Raw genomic sequence first — 16,520 nt, forward strand, 5'->3', positions numbered from 1 at the left:
CCCACTCCGAACTCTCGAAAATTGATTCAAATGATCCAAATGGCTTATTTACACTTATGTGACATTAAAAAAGAATCCTGCTCTGGTAATGCCAGTTCCTAGGATTTACACGAACAAATTATTGATATATAATATAGGCCTACTTATTTTGATTTTATATATGTAATATTGAATTCAAATCAATGAATTAGGAAAATAAATGTTATACATTTAAAAAACACAACAACATCTGTTATATTTAGCAGCCCTTAAAATGTTTTGAAATAATATACTGAGAAACCTGACTGAGGTAAATAATACTGAAATAAAACAAAAATGTTCAAATGCCATTCTTTTTAATAATTATAAACTATAATAACATTTAAAATAGCATGCAATATTTATTTACATTTTATACTGTGGTTTTGTGTTCTGATCTGATTCATGATGTATGAATTATTTCTGAAATCTTAATTTGCATGTATGTTAAATATGAATTTGCTTTACTTCTTTGACTCCGTGATCGCTGATCATGATCATCTTCACAGTGTTCATGATGTCATCCGGCGAGAGCTCCGCCCATCATGATGTCACATCCTGTGGGAGAGAGTGATTTGTTTTTAAACAAAGAGGTTTTATTATACTATTATAGCATTAATACTTCAGTTATTTTCATCTGACTGTCTGTGGAAGTAAACACACATCACAGAGGGTCAGATGGACATACTCCAGTAGGAAATGATCACGTGATCGACTGACCTCTGTCAGATCTGAGGAAATCTTCCCAGACACTTGTTCTTCCTCTCCGTTGTTCTCCTCATTGTTCTGCTCGTCTTCACTCTCTTCATCACCTGCGGCACTTTCATCACTTTCTTCTCCTCACTGCCATCTTCGTTCTCCTCTTCTCCTCCTTCCTCTTCTCCCTCTCCATCTCTCCCTTCCTCATCCTCTTCTTCCTCATCTCCATCTCCCCCTTCCTCATCCTCTTCTTCCTCGTCTCCATTTCCCCCTTCCTCTTCCTCATCTTCTTCCTTGTCTCCATCTCCTCCTTCCTTTTCCTCTGCTTTCTTCTCTTCACTGCCGTGTTCCTCGCAGTCGCTCTAAAAAAAGGCATCAGAAACTCAGATGTTGTTTCTGATAAAGAAGCTGATGAAGTGAAACCTGTAGAACACTTTCACTGTTTCAGTCTCTGTTTGAAAGGCAAATCATATTTTGACAGAAATCTAAAAATGTTGAGGGGTTTGTGTCACAGGTGTGTTTCGAACATATCATATATCATAATATGGAAACTGAGTTCTCAGTAATATAGTCAAACTAGTTTGTTTTTGCATATGTGTGCATGAGAGTGAGTGAGTGTTTATGTAACTGAGTGTTTGTGAGAGATTGTGTCTGTGTGTGTGTGTGTGTGTCGTCTTCTGAGCTCTCTGATCTCTTTACTCTCCTCCGCTGCATCTGTTTGTATCATGATAAAAACAGTGACTTTGTTTAGCATCATGTTCCTTGCCCTCTCAAATTGAGAGTTTGTATCTTAAAGGGTTAGTTCACCCAATAATAAAAATTATGTAATTAATAACTCACCCTCATGTCATTCCAAACCTGTAAGACCACTGTTCATCTTCGGAATACAGTTTAAGATATTTAAGATTTAGTCCAAGAGCTCTCAGTCCCTCCTTTGAAACTGTGGGAACGGTATACTGTCCATGTCCAACATCAGAAAAACATCAGAAAAACATCATCAAAGTAGTCCTTGTGACATCAGAGGGTCAGTTAGCCAGATAACGAACAAAAGACTGACTCGTTCACAAGTCAAGAACCGGTTGCATCGGTGTTCGGATCATCAGTACTTCTTTCTTCTTTCGGACAGTTCGATTCAATAAACCGGTTGAAGAAAACGTTTCACTGTTTTTTTTGCGCTCGACGTAATGACGTCATTAGCGATCATTGCCCTTGATTCAAGCCTTCGGTTTACTTGGGCTCATAACATTAGTACAGAATCAGTTCAGAATCAATCACCAAAAGAATCAGTTCAGTTCAGACGCTCTGTGTGTCGGTCTGCATTCACGCTGAATCACACATGTGCAGTATCATCAGCTCCTCGGTTCTCGAATCGGACGCGTCTGACAGAAACAGTGACTTGACTCAAGACTCAATCTTTTGTTCGTTATCTGGTTCGGCTCTGTCTTCATCTTCAGTTCTCTCTTCACAGCAGTTCAGTCAGTGTACTGTTTGAGTAAATGAATTACTCCGGGATATTGGTTTGTTTGAACTCAGAGGGAGTGTCAGACACATTAAACAAGTTAACAGCTTAAGTCATTTGTGGATTACTGCGTATTGGAGACACGAACCGTTTAAAACGATTCAGTTCGATTTGGTGAACTGGTTCAAAAAGATCCGGTTACATCGAATTATTCTTTTGTGAACCAGATATCACAAACTGTGATATCCAGCCCATGTTATTTTCTCCCACTCCCACCCGCAAACAATCAAGTTTTGTCCCGCTCCCGCCCGCAAAATCCCGCGGGTATACGTAGAGTAGTTTTTTTTTTTTTTTTTACATTGCATATTCTGCCTGCTACTCTGTTATTTATATATATAATATAAATGTAAAAAATTAACTTGATAATGTCAATGTCAAATGTCAAATATTTTGGTTTATTTACGTTTAATTAAATGGATGAACATGAACAAGAAACTAGAACACAGAAATACAGTGAAAGTAAGAAATGTAAATAAAAATATATATTTTATTAATATAAAATAATATAGCTTAATAAATTATACAAAGATAATAAACCTGGATTTATTTCGTGTTCAAAGGGAAAGTAGCTTATGGGGCCTGAGTGTAACGATTGACCACAGGAACGAGAGATCCAATAGCAGTGTGTTTTAATGGGAAATCCAAAAATCAATATCCAAACAGGCAAGTGGTCATAACTGTGAAAACAGTCCAGATACAAAACAAACATGGAACAAGAAACTAGAAACTAGAAACCACAAGGGAACATGAGAAAACTGGGTGACGGAAAATAAGGACTCCATGAAACAGAATGAAAACAGATTGGTATATATAGACAGGATAACAAAGGAAGAGGAGACAGCTGAGTGCAATAACAGCTGTGCAATTAACTATGATGAAGGGACAAAGCTATGTGGGAAATGTAGTGCCTGCAGTGAAGTGCCTATGGGGAAGTGAGACCACTACTGGACACCCGGGGTAACACAGAACAAACACTGTGACATTACCCCCTCGTCTACGGAGCAGCTACCAGATGCTCTACCTTAATACAAGAGCAAACCAAGGAACACAGAGACCAGGAGGGAAGTGGACCGGCGGAGAACCAGGGGGAGGGACAGAGGGCCAGGTAATTGATGGAAACAGAGATAGGGAGTGCAAGAAGGAGACCAGGAGGGAGGTGGACCTGCGGAGGACCAGGGGAGGGATGGAGGGCCAGGTCCATAGAGGGAAAGAGAGAGAAAAAGAAAAACCAAGAAACAAAACACAAGACCAGGAGGGAACAGAAAGTTCAGGGGCCCAGGACCGAGCCGACAGGGCAAGTATCCAGGGTGGATTAGGTGGAACTGGAGCCGTGCTGTCAAGACAGAAGCCCACCAGGGCGGTGCAGAAGACCACCACATCCATGCAGTCGAGACAGAAGCCCACCAGGGCGGTGCAGTAGACCACCACAGCCATGCTGTTGAGACAGAAGCCCACCAGGGCGGCTCAGAAGACCACCACAGCCGTGCGGTTGAGACAGCAGCCCACAAGGGCGGTGCCGAAGACCACCACAGTGGGATCGATGACACAGGAGAGCAAGTCTGGTTAGGTAAGCCTGAAATAGAGAACATGAACAGGTTAAGGGTGGCCTCCATGGCCCCGAGGAGATGGTAGATGGTCTCCTTGACAGGGCAGGCGGTGAGTTCCTGGATGGCCTCCATGGCCACGACAGGATAAGCCGAGCGCTCAGGGAGTTTGGCTGAGATGTGACGAGGCTCTGGAAGTTCCACAGAGACATGGAGAGGCTCTGGTAGTTCAGCAGAGACGTGGAGAGGCTCTGGTAGTTCAGCAGAGATGTGGAGAGGCTCTGGTAGTTCAGCAGAGACGTGGAGAGGATCTGGTAGTTCAGCAGAGATGTGGAGAGGCTCTGGTAGTTCAGCAGAGACATGGAGAGGCTCTGGTAGTTCAGCAGAGACGTGGAGAGGATCTGGTAGTTCAGCAGAGACGTGGAGAAGCTCTGGTAGTTCAGCAGAGACTTGGAGAAGCTCTGGTAGTTCAGCATAGACGTTGAGAGGCTCTGGAAGTTCAGCAGAGACGTGGAGAGACTCTGGAAGTTCAGCAGAGACGTGGAGAGACTCTGGTAGTTCAGCAGAGATGTGGAGAGACTCTGGTAGTTCCGTGGTGTTTTGACCGGATTCAGGAAGATCAACGGTGACTTAACTTTGCTCATGAAGATCATTAGTGACTTGCCCTTGCCCATGAAGATCAACGTGACTTGCCCTTGTTCATGAAGATCATCAGTGACTTGACTTTGCCCATGAAGAACACTGGTGACTTGACCTTGCCCATGAAGATCAACGGTGACTTGACTTGACTCCTGAAGTCTAATTGTGGTAGTGCTTAACTCATGAGTGTTAATGGTGACTTGACTCGACTCTGGAGGGTCAATGGGAACCTGACTCAACTCTGGAGGGTCAACAGGAACCTGACTTGACTCTGGAGGGTCAATTGTAGCTTTCATCTTGTGCAGTGGTGCTGGGCTGGCAGCCACCTTGTGCTGTGGTGCTGGGTTGGCGGACATCTTGTGCAGCGGTGCTGGGCTGGTGAACAATTTGTGCTGAGGCGGTGGACTGGCGGCCATATTGTGCAGTGGTGCTGGGCTGGTGGTCCTCCTGTCTGGAGACCCCGGTCTAGGGTTGGCTATCCCACCTGAAGAGACAGGTGTGGCTAGGGTATCCCACTGAGACCGATGTTGCAGGTACAGTATGAACCCCCAAAAATCAAAGACCTCCTGCTCATTAATTTCCCTTTCTGGTAGAGGGTTGTCCAGACAGGCGTTGAAAAAGTATTTCAAGGCTGCATCATTATATTCCAATCCTACAGCCAGGGTCCAGAATTCCTGTGCCACATCACCCACCTCATTCCCCCTTTGACGGAGGGTGGTTAATTTTAGGAATCTAACTTCTCCATGCTGGCTGGGGAACGGACACAAAATCCCACACCACTGGATCTGGTTGGATGGAGTCCTTCTGTAATGATTGACCACAGGAACGAGAGATCCAATAGCAGTGAGTTTTAATGTGAAATCCCAAAATCTATATCCAGACAGGCAACAGGTCATAACCATGAAAACAGACCAGAAACAAAACAAACATGAAACAAGAAACTACAAGAGAACACAAGAAAACTGGGTGACGGAAAATAAGGACTCCATATAACAGTCCATGTGCATCTGTCTGATGTCAAACTGTGTTCATGGTTAATAATGTGTATTGTTTGTCATATACATGTAATTTGATCATAATAAAATAATAATAAAAAGTAAAAACATGTCTGATGTCAAACAGTGTTGAGTAATTATCTCTGTTGCTTACTGTATTTATCAGATATCGATTACATTCTTATGAATTTAAGCACATGCTGTTTGGTGCACTTCAAAACCCTTCAATTTCAGTCTTTTGTGTCAATTTCAGTTTATCCTCGCAGTCGCTCTTAAAAAAGGCATCAAAAACTCAGATGTTGTTTCCGATAAAGAAGCTGATGAAGTGAAACCTGTAGAACACTTTCACTGTTTCAGTCTCTGTTTGAAAGGCAAATCATATTTTGATAGAAATCTAAAAATGTTGAGGGGTTTGTGTCACAGGTGTGTTTCGAACATGTCACATATCATAATATGGAAACTGAGCTTTCAGTAATATAGTCAAACTAGTTTGTTTTTGCATATGTGTGCATGAGAGTGAGTGAGTGTTTATGTAACTGAGTGTTTGTTTGTGAGAGATTGTGTCTGTGTGTGTGTGTGTGTGTGTGTGTGAGAGAGAGAGAGAGAGAGATTGTGTGTGTGTGTATGTGTTTCCTACCCCGTCGTCTTCTGAGCTCTCTGATGTAGTTACTCTCTTCCACTGCAAATGTTTGTATCATGATAAAAACAGTGACGTTTGTTTAGCATCATGTTTCTTGCCCTCTCAAATTGCGAGTTTGTATCTTACGTTATAAGATAACAATTGTGAGTTAACATCTTTCATTGTAAGATATAAAAACAGAATTGTTACAATTACGTTATTATTTTTTATTCTGTACCTTCGGAGTATTGCAAGTTAATGTCTTGGAACTGAGTTATGAATTCGCAATAACACTTTTTTTTCTCAGAATTGTGAGTTAGTTCTTGCAATTGCACAACATCGCATAATTCTGGCTTTTTTTCCCCAGAAAAGTGTGAGAGAAGACAATTTTGAATTGTAAATATAAACTCGCAATTATGAGAAAAAATCTGAATTGTGAGATTCCTGATCAACTTTTTCTTTTATCTCTTGTTCGCAGAATTGTAAGTAATTTTTTTTTTGTTATAAACTCACAATTGTGAGTTAACATTCTGAATTGTCTATATGGTGAGATATGAATTCCAAATTGTGAGGTAGAATTCATAATCATGAGATAAAAAGTCAAAATTACTTTTTTTTGTTTAATGCATTTTCAAAATTGCGAATTTGTCTCACAGTTGCACAACCAAGAATTGTGAGATAAAAGGTAATTTTTTTTATTGTTTTGTCAGAATTGTATCTTGCAATTGCGAGTTATAAATCGAATAATTATAAAATAACAACTTAAAAATAAATGAGTTTAAGTTATAAACTCGCAATTGGGAGTTAGCATCTTTGAATTCTGAATCGCAAGAAAACTTGGAATTTTGAGATAAGTCACAATTAACTTTTATTATTTTGTAATTTGTGTTTTTTCATAATTGTGAGTTATAATCTCAAGATTTTTGTTCTCAGAAATGTGAGTTTATACTGTATTATAAACACAATTAAACTTTTTTGTTCTCAAAATTGAATGATTATATAACTTTAGTTATAAACTCGGAAATAGTGACTTAACATCTCAGAATTCAAACTTACGAGAAAAGTTGGAGATAAAAAGTCGTAAACAGCATTCGATCACTTTTGGACATCTTGCAAATTCCCAGACAACAAGCGATTTTGCCCAAGAACTGGCCCACATCTGGCCCGTGTGAAATCGATGCGGGCCAAATCTTTTGTGTTCCACTAGAGAATGAAAGTCACAGTCTTGGCTCAACGTGAGGGAGAGTAAATGATTATGATGACGTAACGATCAAACCTTCACACCACACCTGCATGTGTTTGTTTCGCACAGGTGGAGCACTACTTCCTGTCGCTGTACGTGTCGGTGCTGGATACGCTGTTCCGTCACGTGTTCCACGGCCGTGTTGATCACACTCTGAGTGCGCTGGCCAATCACATGTCACTCCTGCGCTCCGTTCCGCACTTGTTCAACGAGGCTCATTTCCGGCGCCAGCTTGCGGTCTTCACCTGGACGCATCAGGGCGTTGCGAATGCACTCAGCGGAGACGTCTGGAACATCGACAACCCACTCCAGAGCTCCACACATGGACTTCTGCATCTATTTATCCAGCAACAGCTCGAATCCCATCACATGGAGTGTATTTTCATACAGTCAAACCAAAATGTATTCAGACACCTTTAACATTTCTCACATTATCACAGTTTATTGGCTATAGTTTAGAAAATGTTAATAAAACACAAGAAGTTAAACTTTGTCAGAACAAATATATCTTGATTAATGTCAGATAACTTAGAAAGGTATGTAAGGATAATATCATAATTTTTATTTTAGCGAAGTGCAATTAGACATACAGAGTGCATGCGCATTTAGAGTGCATTCTTTCAATGCACGATTCAGTCTAATAAAATACATTTAGATTAGAATGATCACAACATATCGGGACAGAAAATGTATATATTTATATAATTTCATATAATTAATCAATATAACACGAAGAGTACTGTTTTTCTCCCGAAATTACTGTGATTGCAAATTTAAATTTTCTTTACAACAGTTCAATAAACAATAATTTTTGGTTTGACTGTATCCACTCAACACTTTTCTTTCATCTTTTCTAAATGAATTGTTAATTTACAGTTATGATTGAGAAGAGACTCTTTTGTGATAATGAGACTCTTATGAATGTGAGCAGTAATTATCGAGAACAGTGTCTCTCATAATTATGGCAGTCCTACTGTCGTCCAATCAAGAAGCAGCTGTGGTGTCACATGAAAGCCACTAGATGTTGGTTACATACAAAGAAGCTAATCAAACTTCAATTAGATGCTTAAATATAGCTTTAAAAAATAAATAAAATAGAGGCGCATGCGTGCAAAGACAGGAGTGATGCGTTTACTTCACGACAGTTTACCTTTTATTAAAGATGTTTTTCAAAGCAATAGAATATATTTTGAGGCTTATTTACACTTATGTGACATTAAAACAGAATCCTGCTCTGGTAATGCTGGTTCCTAGGATTTACACGAACAAATTATTGATATATAATATAGGCCTACTTATTGTGATTTTATATATGTAATATTGAATTCAAATCAATGAATTACAAAATAAGTTTTATACATTTAAACAACAACAACAACAACAACATCTGTTATATTTAGCAGCCCTTAAAATGCTTTGAAATAATATACTGAGAAACCAGACTGAGGTAAATAATAGTGAAATAAAACAAAAATGTTCAAATGCCATTCTTTTTAATAATTATAAACTATAATAACATTTAAAATAGCATGCAATATTTATTTACACTTTATACTGTGGTTTTGTGTTCTGATCTGATTCATGATGTGAGTATGAATTATTTCTGAAATCTTAATTTGCATGTATGTTAAATATGAATTTGCTTTCATTTTCTTCTTTGACTCCGTGATCGGTGATCATGATCATCTTCACAGTGTTCATGATGTCACCCGGCGAGAGCTCCGCCCATCATGATGTCACATCCTGTGGGAGAGAGTGATTTGTTTTTAAACTGAGGTTTTATTATACTATTATAGCATTACTACTTCAGTTATTTTCATCTGACTGTCTGTGGAAGTAAACACACGTCACAGAGGGTCAGATGGAAATACTACAGTAGGACATGATCACGTGATCGACTGACGTCTGTCAGATCTGAGGAAATCTTCCCAGACACTTGTTCTTCCTCTCCGTTGTTCTCCTCATTGTTCTGCTCGTCTTCACTCTCTTCATCAGCAGCGGCACTTTCATCACTTTCTCCTTCCTCACTGCCATCTTCATCCTCCTCTTCTCCTCCTTCCTCTTCTTCCTCATCTCCATCTCCCCCTTCCTCATCCTCTTCTTCCTCGTCTCCATTTCCCCCTTCCTCTTCCTCATCTTCTTCCTTGTCTCCATCTCCTTCTTCCTCTTCTTCTGCTTTCTTCTCTTCACTGCCGTGTTCCTCGCAGTCGCTCTAAAAAAAGGCATCAGAAACTCAGATGTTGTTTCTGATAAAGAAGCTGATGAAGTGAAACCTGTAGAACACTTTCACTGTTTCAGTCTCTGTTTGAAAGGCAAATCATATTTTGACAGAAATCTAAAAATGTTGAGGGGTTTGTGTCACAGGTGTGTTTCGAACATATCATATATCATAATATGGAAACTGAGCTCGCAGTAATATAGTCAAACTAGTTTGTTTTTGCATATATGTGCATGAGAGTGAGTGAGTGTTTATGTAACTGAGTGTTTGTTTGTGAGAGATTGTGTCTGTGTGTGTGTGTGTGTGTGTTTCCTACCCCGTCGCCTTCTGAGCTCTCTGATCTCGTTACTCTCCTCCGCTGCATCTGTTTGTATCAGGATAAAAACAATGACGTTTGTTTAGCATCATGTTCTGATCAAACTTTTAATTCAATCACATTCAGGTCAGTGAGTTAGACTTTGAACTGCGCTTCATTTAACAGATCAGTTTTTGGGAAGAAACTAAAATAGCCAAATACACTTACAGGCAGCGAGTGTCCGAAAGCCAGAAGCACCAAAACCAGCAAAGCGATCTTCATCTTTAAAGTCACTGTACAAACAATGAAAGCAATTAATGATGGATCTTCAGGGTTTCTGTGGGTCTTAAAAAGCCTTAATTGACACACAAATTCAAAAATGAAGGCCTTAAAAAGCTCATAAATCAGAAAAATAAATAAATAAAGTCATGGCCAAAAATGTTACATGCACTTAAAAAACATTTTTTTGTCTTGTTTTCCAATGCAAACATTCTTTAATCAAGATACGTTTACTGGAGATGCAAAACAACTGAAGATAAGTCTTGTTTTCTGAGAAACTAATCAAAATGTTCATGCTTCAAACTTAAAAAAAAAAAATAAGACATGAAAAACAAGACAGTTGTGTTCAATTTATTCCTTACATTTTTCTCAAGTTGATCTGAAAAACAAAAAAGCCTACAACCATAAAGTTTGCAGAAACCCTGTGTAACATGAGGTGATTGGTTCTTACCTGTGATCGACCCGAAGCGTTCAGTTAGTGAAGCACAGAGAACAGCAGGAGATCATGAACTGAAGTTGGTCTGGATCTCCTCGATCACACAGACGGCATTTAAACGAGCGTCTCGACATGCGGGGGCTGTCAGACAGACGCTGCGTGTTTTAATGAACATAACGGAGCCCCTATAAACATCTATTTGTGTCCCACCACAGACAGAGGGACTGGACGGCTGAAATCAAGCTCTTTTATAAACCGAGCTCAACGCTGGACACAGATATGAGTTTTGATTATACAGATGTTTAATACAGATGTTTTCATTTCCCCTGTGAGACAATCACAGCTCTTTTGTGGGCAGATTTAATTGAAAGTGAGATCTTAAGGACGTGTGGGCATCGAGACGTGTTCTTCCTCTAGATCACGCTCACATTTCCAGACTGGGACGTTGATGAGGTTGACGTAATGCGGAGGGAAGAAAGTACCAAAACAAACCACAGGAAACTGTAAAAATGTGCTTTATTAGAGAGGAACTTCATTTGCATCTTAAATACTGATTTGGATAATGAGTGTTTCAGATGTGTTGGATGCAGTGGTGTTTAAAACTTCTTTTGGTTCAGGAAATAGATGAAAAACAGGTATTTTATTGTATATTATATAGTTCAGATTTTATTTTAGATAACACTAAAATGTACTATATTTACTATGCATAAATATAATATAGAAAACATATCTTATAGATACATTTTATAAATAAATATTTTTTCCAATAAAATTGTTCAAATGTTTTACACATACACACTGCTTTCTTAAGTATTGGGACAGTAAAGATAAAACTAATCTGTTTGCTGTGGAGTTAAGAAATCTGTAAATATGATTAAAAGATGAATATGAGACAAAATTACAGAATGTCACATTTTATTATTGGGCGATTTAACACAAAGATGTTTTACCAAGAAGTTTCATCTCCCTATCTGATAAGTATTGGAACAGTTGCCTCACAGCTCTTTATAAAGTGTTGAGCTGTGTCTTATCAGTTATATCCATTGCCTCTGCATTCTAAGTCTTGAATTTGATGATGACACACACAAACCAGGATGAAGATGATGGAGCTGACTCTAAAGGAGAAAAACAAGAATTTGGATGCTAAATCGACAGTGCGCAGGAGAAGTTGACACAGAATTACAGAAGCTACACAGAAAGATGCAAACCTCTGATCAAACCAAAAATAGAAAGGCAAGATTAGAGTTTTGGAACAGAGTTTTATGGAGAGATGAGACAAAGATGAACATTTATCTAAATGATGGAAAAGCAAATGTGTGGAGAAGAGGGAACAGCAAATGATCTTATGCATACATTCTCATCAGTAAAGCTTGGTGGAGGTGGTGCCATGGTGTGGGCATGCATTTGGTGTCGTTGGAAAAGGCCCTCTCAGCTTTAATGATGACTTAATGTATGACAACATCAGCAGAATGAATTTAGAAGGGTAAAAAACCATATTGGCTAACAATATTCAAGAAAATGCCAAAAGAGTCATCAGAAAGCACTTCATATTGCTCCAGGACAATGACCCAAAACACCCTGCCAGTTCAGTCAAGGACTTGATCAGGGAAACGTAATGGAAAGTCTTAGGTTGCCCAAGTCAATCTCCAGATTTAAATCCAGTTGAGATTGAATTTTACCGGCTAAAGAGTAGACTCAAGACATAAACTCGCAAGCAAAAGCAAAATGGCTACATTAAAGGCTGGGGAAACCAAGAGCCTGGTGATTGCTATGTGTCACAGACTCACTGCTCTGATTGCATGCAATGGATCAGCAACTAAACATTAGCTTTTAATCTTTTACATCTGCCTTACATTCAACTGTTCCAATACTAATGCTCACATCAAATAGTGGAATGGACTCACTCTTCTTTATATTTATTAAAATCAGAATCAGAATGAGCTTTATTGCTAGGTATGTTAATGTTTACACATGTAAGGAATTTGTTTTAGTGACAGAAGCTCCACAGTGCAGAACGACAGTGACAAGACAAGACACATAACAAAAATAATTATATACAAATATACAAAATAGCAAAAAAAACTATATACAAAATAGACAAATTTGTATGAACAGGTATGCTATGTGTAAATTTGAAATGTAAATAAGTATGTGTGTTAAATAAATGTATGATAATTTTGTGTGTTCCAAGATTATTGTTTAGTGTTCATGAAATGGATTGCCTGAGGGAAGAAACTGTTTCTGTGTCTGACCGTTCTGGTGCGCAGTGCTCTGTAGTGTCAACCAGACAGCAATAGTTCAAAGAGGAAGGACAGAACATGCTGGCACTGTCTTTCTAAGCCTGGTTTGCACTCCCCAGTCTGTCTCCATAGCTCCTGCGGCCCAATAGACTCGGCTATGTAATTCAGTTCACCCTGCGTCCTCCACAAAAATTCTACAAAAATTCTCTGTCTTACAAAATTTTATCTTATGTTTAGTAATGGAATCTTAAATTGTATTATCAAGTTCGACAATCCACTCTCAGGTCTGTTACCAAGCAACCTGCAATCTGGTGATGAGGTAAACAAAATAGCAGAAGTTACTTCACTTTGAAAATTGCCTTTTGCAAAAAAATATGAGGCATTAGTGACTTTTAACTGATGACTGTTAATGCTTCATAAGGATTTTGTTGGTCTCATCATTAGAAGAATGGCATCTACGTGAATACCCTGTTTCTCTCTTATTCCGAGGTCACCGTAGCCACCAGATCCAGTATGTATCCAGATCAAATGGTGGATCAGCACCTAGAAAGGACCTCTACTGCCCTGAAAGACAGCGGAGACCAGGACAACTAGAGCCCAGATACAGATCATAAGTGTGTTGTCATCAAAGTGTAACACATCTTCAGGGTCCTCCAAGTCTTTCTACCATTAAACATCTCCAATTCTTCATTTTCAATTATTAATATATGTAATACCATTGTTGGACAGCTCAACGGTAAGTGTTTTTTCCATTAGCTTTCAAATAATTTTGAAATTAGGACAGCCTTTGGGTTGTCCCAAAGGTAAGACAGTTTTTTAGGATTTTTGGTCAAGTTAGGAGGTTTCTGTTTTAGCCCATTTCTATCTTTAGTTAAGATAAGATATAATACTTTGGAAATGCTGATGTGTAATAGCTTTCATCATAAATCTGGTCCTAACTGAAATTACCATGGTTACCAAACAGATAAGATACAATTTTAAAGTTAGGATCTTTCTGTAATGCGCCCCTGGTGCTCAGACACCTGGGAAAAGAGCAAACTCGTGCCAACGCAGAGGATCTCTTTTCTCTGCATGGAGTTTTATTCTGTCAGCCAGAAAGCACATGGCTACATTGTATCACCAGGTCCAGCTTACACCGGCCTGCCGCAGAACCTTCATCCCATGAATGGATCCCTCATTCCTTTAAGCAGGTGTGCCCCTGGCATGCTGTAATATTCACAGATTGGCATATCTGTGTTGGCATATCAATTGCCTCGAACTCTTGGCAGTATGCCTTGCCCTGGGCCACTTCAGAGGCTGCCTTCAGTGCAAGTACGTTCTGGTCTGCATAGACAACACTGAGATAATCCCTTATATCAACCAGCAAGGTGGTTTACACTCTCGTTGCATGTTGCAACTGGCCCACCACCTCTTCCTCCGGAGTCAGAAGCTTCTGAGGTCCCTTCATGCCATCCACATCCCAGGAGTGTTCGATTAGGCAGTCAACAAGCTGTCTCGAGCAGCACTTCCAGGGGAGTGGAGACTGCATCACCAAACAGTTCAGCTGATTTGGAGATGATTCAAAGTGACAGGTGGACCTGTTTGTATTTCCAGAAACCTTTCACTACCAGTGTTTCTACTCCCTAACAGAGGCAACTCTCTGCACGAATGCACTGGCACACAGCTGGCTCTGGGACCTACCATAATATCCATTCACCCAATCCATTCATCAAGTGGTGACATAATTACTGGTTATAATGACTTCTGTTAAAGGATTTTTAGGCTGCATTAATTAGGTAAACCGGAACCAGGAACACTTCCCATACCCCCCGATGTACTTGCTACATCATTAGAAGAATGGCATCTACGTGAATACCCTGTTTCTCTCTTATTCCGAGGTCACCGTAGCCACCAGATCCAGTATGTATCCAGATCAGATGGTGGATCAGCACCTAGAAAGGACCTCTACTGCCCTGAAAGACAGCGGAGACCAGGACAACTAGAGCCCAGATACAGATCCCCTGTAAAGACCTTGTCTTAGAGGAGCACCAGGACAAGACCACAGGAAACAGATGATTCTTCTGCACAATCTGACTTTGCTGCAGTCTGGAATTGAACTGCTGGTTTCGTCTGGTCAGAGGAGAACTGACCCCCCAACTGAGCCTGGTTTCTCCCAAGGTTTTTTTCTCCATTCTGTCACCGATGGAGTTTCGGTTCCTTGCCGCTGTCGCCTCTGGCTTGCTTAGTTGGGGTCACTTCATCTACAGTGATATCATTGACTTGATTGCAAATAAATGACAGACACTATTTAAACTGAACAGAGATGACATAACTGAATTCAATGATGAACTGCCTTTAACTATCATTTTGCATTATTGACACACTGTTTTCCTAATGAATGTTGCTCAGTTGCTTTGACGCAATGTATTTTGTTTAAAGCGCTATATAAATAAAGGTGACTTGACTTATACTGTCTTTTTACGCATTGCATTGCATATCGTGCTTCATAAACATAAAACCATGTCTGCATTTGTGAGAGGAGAAACAACAAACACTACTCTACATTGGATCATCAGAGGCAAATTCTTTAAATATGAAAATATACTTACAGGCTGAGAGTCAGAAGCACCAGACTTTCCTTGCAAAGTTGGGATTGCCCCATACATTATAGAAACACCCTTTGAGCACAGACACATTGTAGGCTACTCTCCCAGGTCCAGGAAACAGTCCTTCATTAAATGTATTAAACACTCGAATATTGATGAAATATATTAAAATATAATGAAACACACAGCATCTCCATGACATGGCTGCGGCAGCACCAACAATACTACAGCAAGAATAAAAGTTACTTCTTCTTTCTTTGCCTGAACATTTCGGTGGTCTATGCAAATCGTATTATTAAATATTACATAGTGATGTAGACATGTGGGGGCGTGTTTAAACAATACATTTTAGGATGGCATGGATGAGTCTTAACTTTTATAAAGAATATCTCTTTGGGTTTGAGAATTTAGTCTTTGCAACTTTAAGGATCTTATCTATGCATGGACAGCTTGTAACACTCCAAAGAGAAAGGAAAACCTGAAATTGCACCTCATGACCTCTTAAACTATGGGGGCTAGACAAAATATACTATTGTAGTACTAGCATTGTTCGGACATAATTCATAGTACTGGCCTTAACCACTAGTTATTGTCTCAGCTTAATTCAAGTTTTTAAATAGTTAGACTAACTATTAGTTATTTAAAACACTATGGAAGTATTAGTATTTCATATTGATAGCCATATTATTATTTTTTTTAGCTTTGACTGAATTGATATTTAGGTGACTGTACAGGGCTAAACAGAACCAATATTTAAAGAATGACAAGCATGAGGCAGTCTATTAAATAGTTAGTCATAACCTCTGATTAATGATTAGACTGGAGAGTTTGTGATCATAGGGTACACGTCCATCGGCCGGCGTGATATACCTTGAGTGATATAGATTCCTAAGGAAGTTACTTTATGAAGAGTTAACTAGAATAATTAAATGCAAGAAGAATATTCATTAGAAACAGACAAGCAACAAATTTGCATTTCTACATAAATTCAAGGTAATAATAAAATGGAGTAAGAGTAGACAATAAAATGGAGTCAGATTACAATTGAACTTAAATTAAATAACTTTGCACATCAAAAAGACTGAACAAATAAGAAACCTTAATCCACCATTGGAGACCTTCATTCGCATGAGACTTACAATGATAATGATGTTAAAAAACACAATCAAACCTGGAAACCAGGAGCGCTTT

The 16,520-nt window shown here is 39.2% G+C and overlaps 1 long non-coding RNA gene across 1 annotated transcript; it reads right to left on the reverse strand.

The window, feature by feature from the left end:
* Positions 1–9,402: 9,402 nt before the first annotated feature.
* On the reverse strand, positions 9,403–10,050 carry LOC113041707 (uncharacterized). Its single transcript, XR_003275438.1, has 3 exons — positions 10,018–10,050; positions 9,811–9,858; positions 9,403–9,488 (listed from the first exon to the last, which is right to left on the reverse strand). It is a non-coding gene; the product is annotated as an uncharacterized LOC113041707 (long non-coding RNA).
* Positions 10,051–16,520: the final 6,470 nt, after the last annotated feature.

Source organism: Carassius auratus, chromosome 23, assembly GCF_003368295.1.
Source record: "Carassius auratus strain Wakin chromosome 23, ASM336829v1, whole genome shotgun sequence".
Lineage (NCBI taxonomy): Eukaryota > Metazoa > Chordata > Actinopteri > Cypriniformes > Cyprinidae > Carassius > Carassius auratus.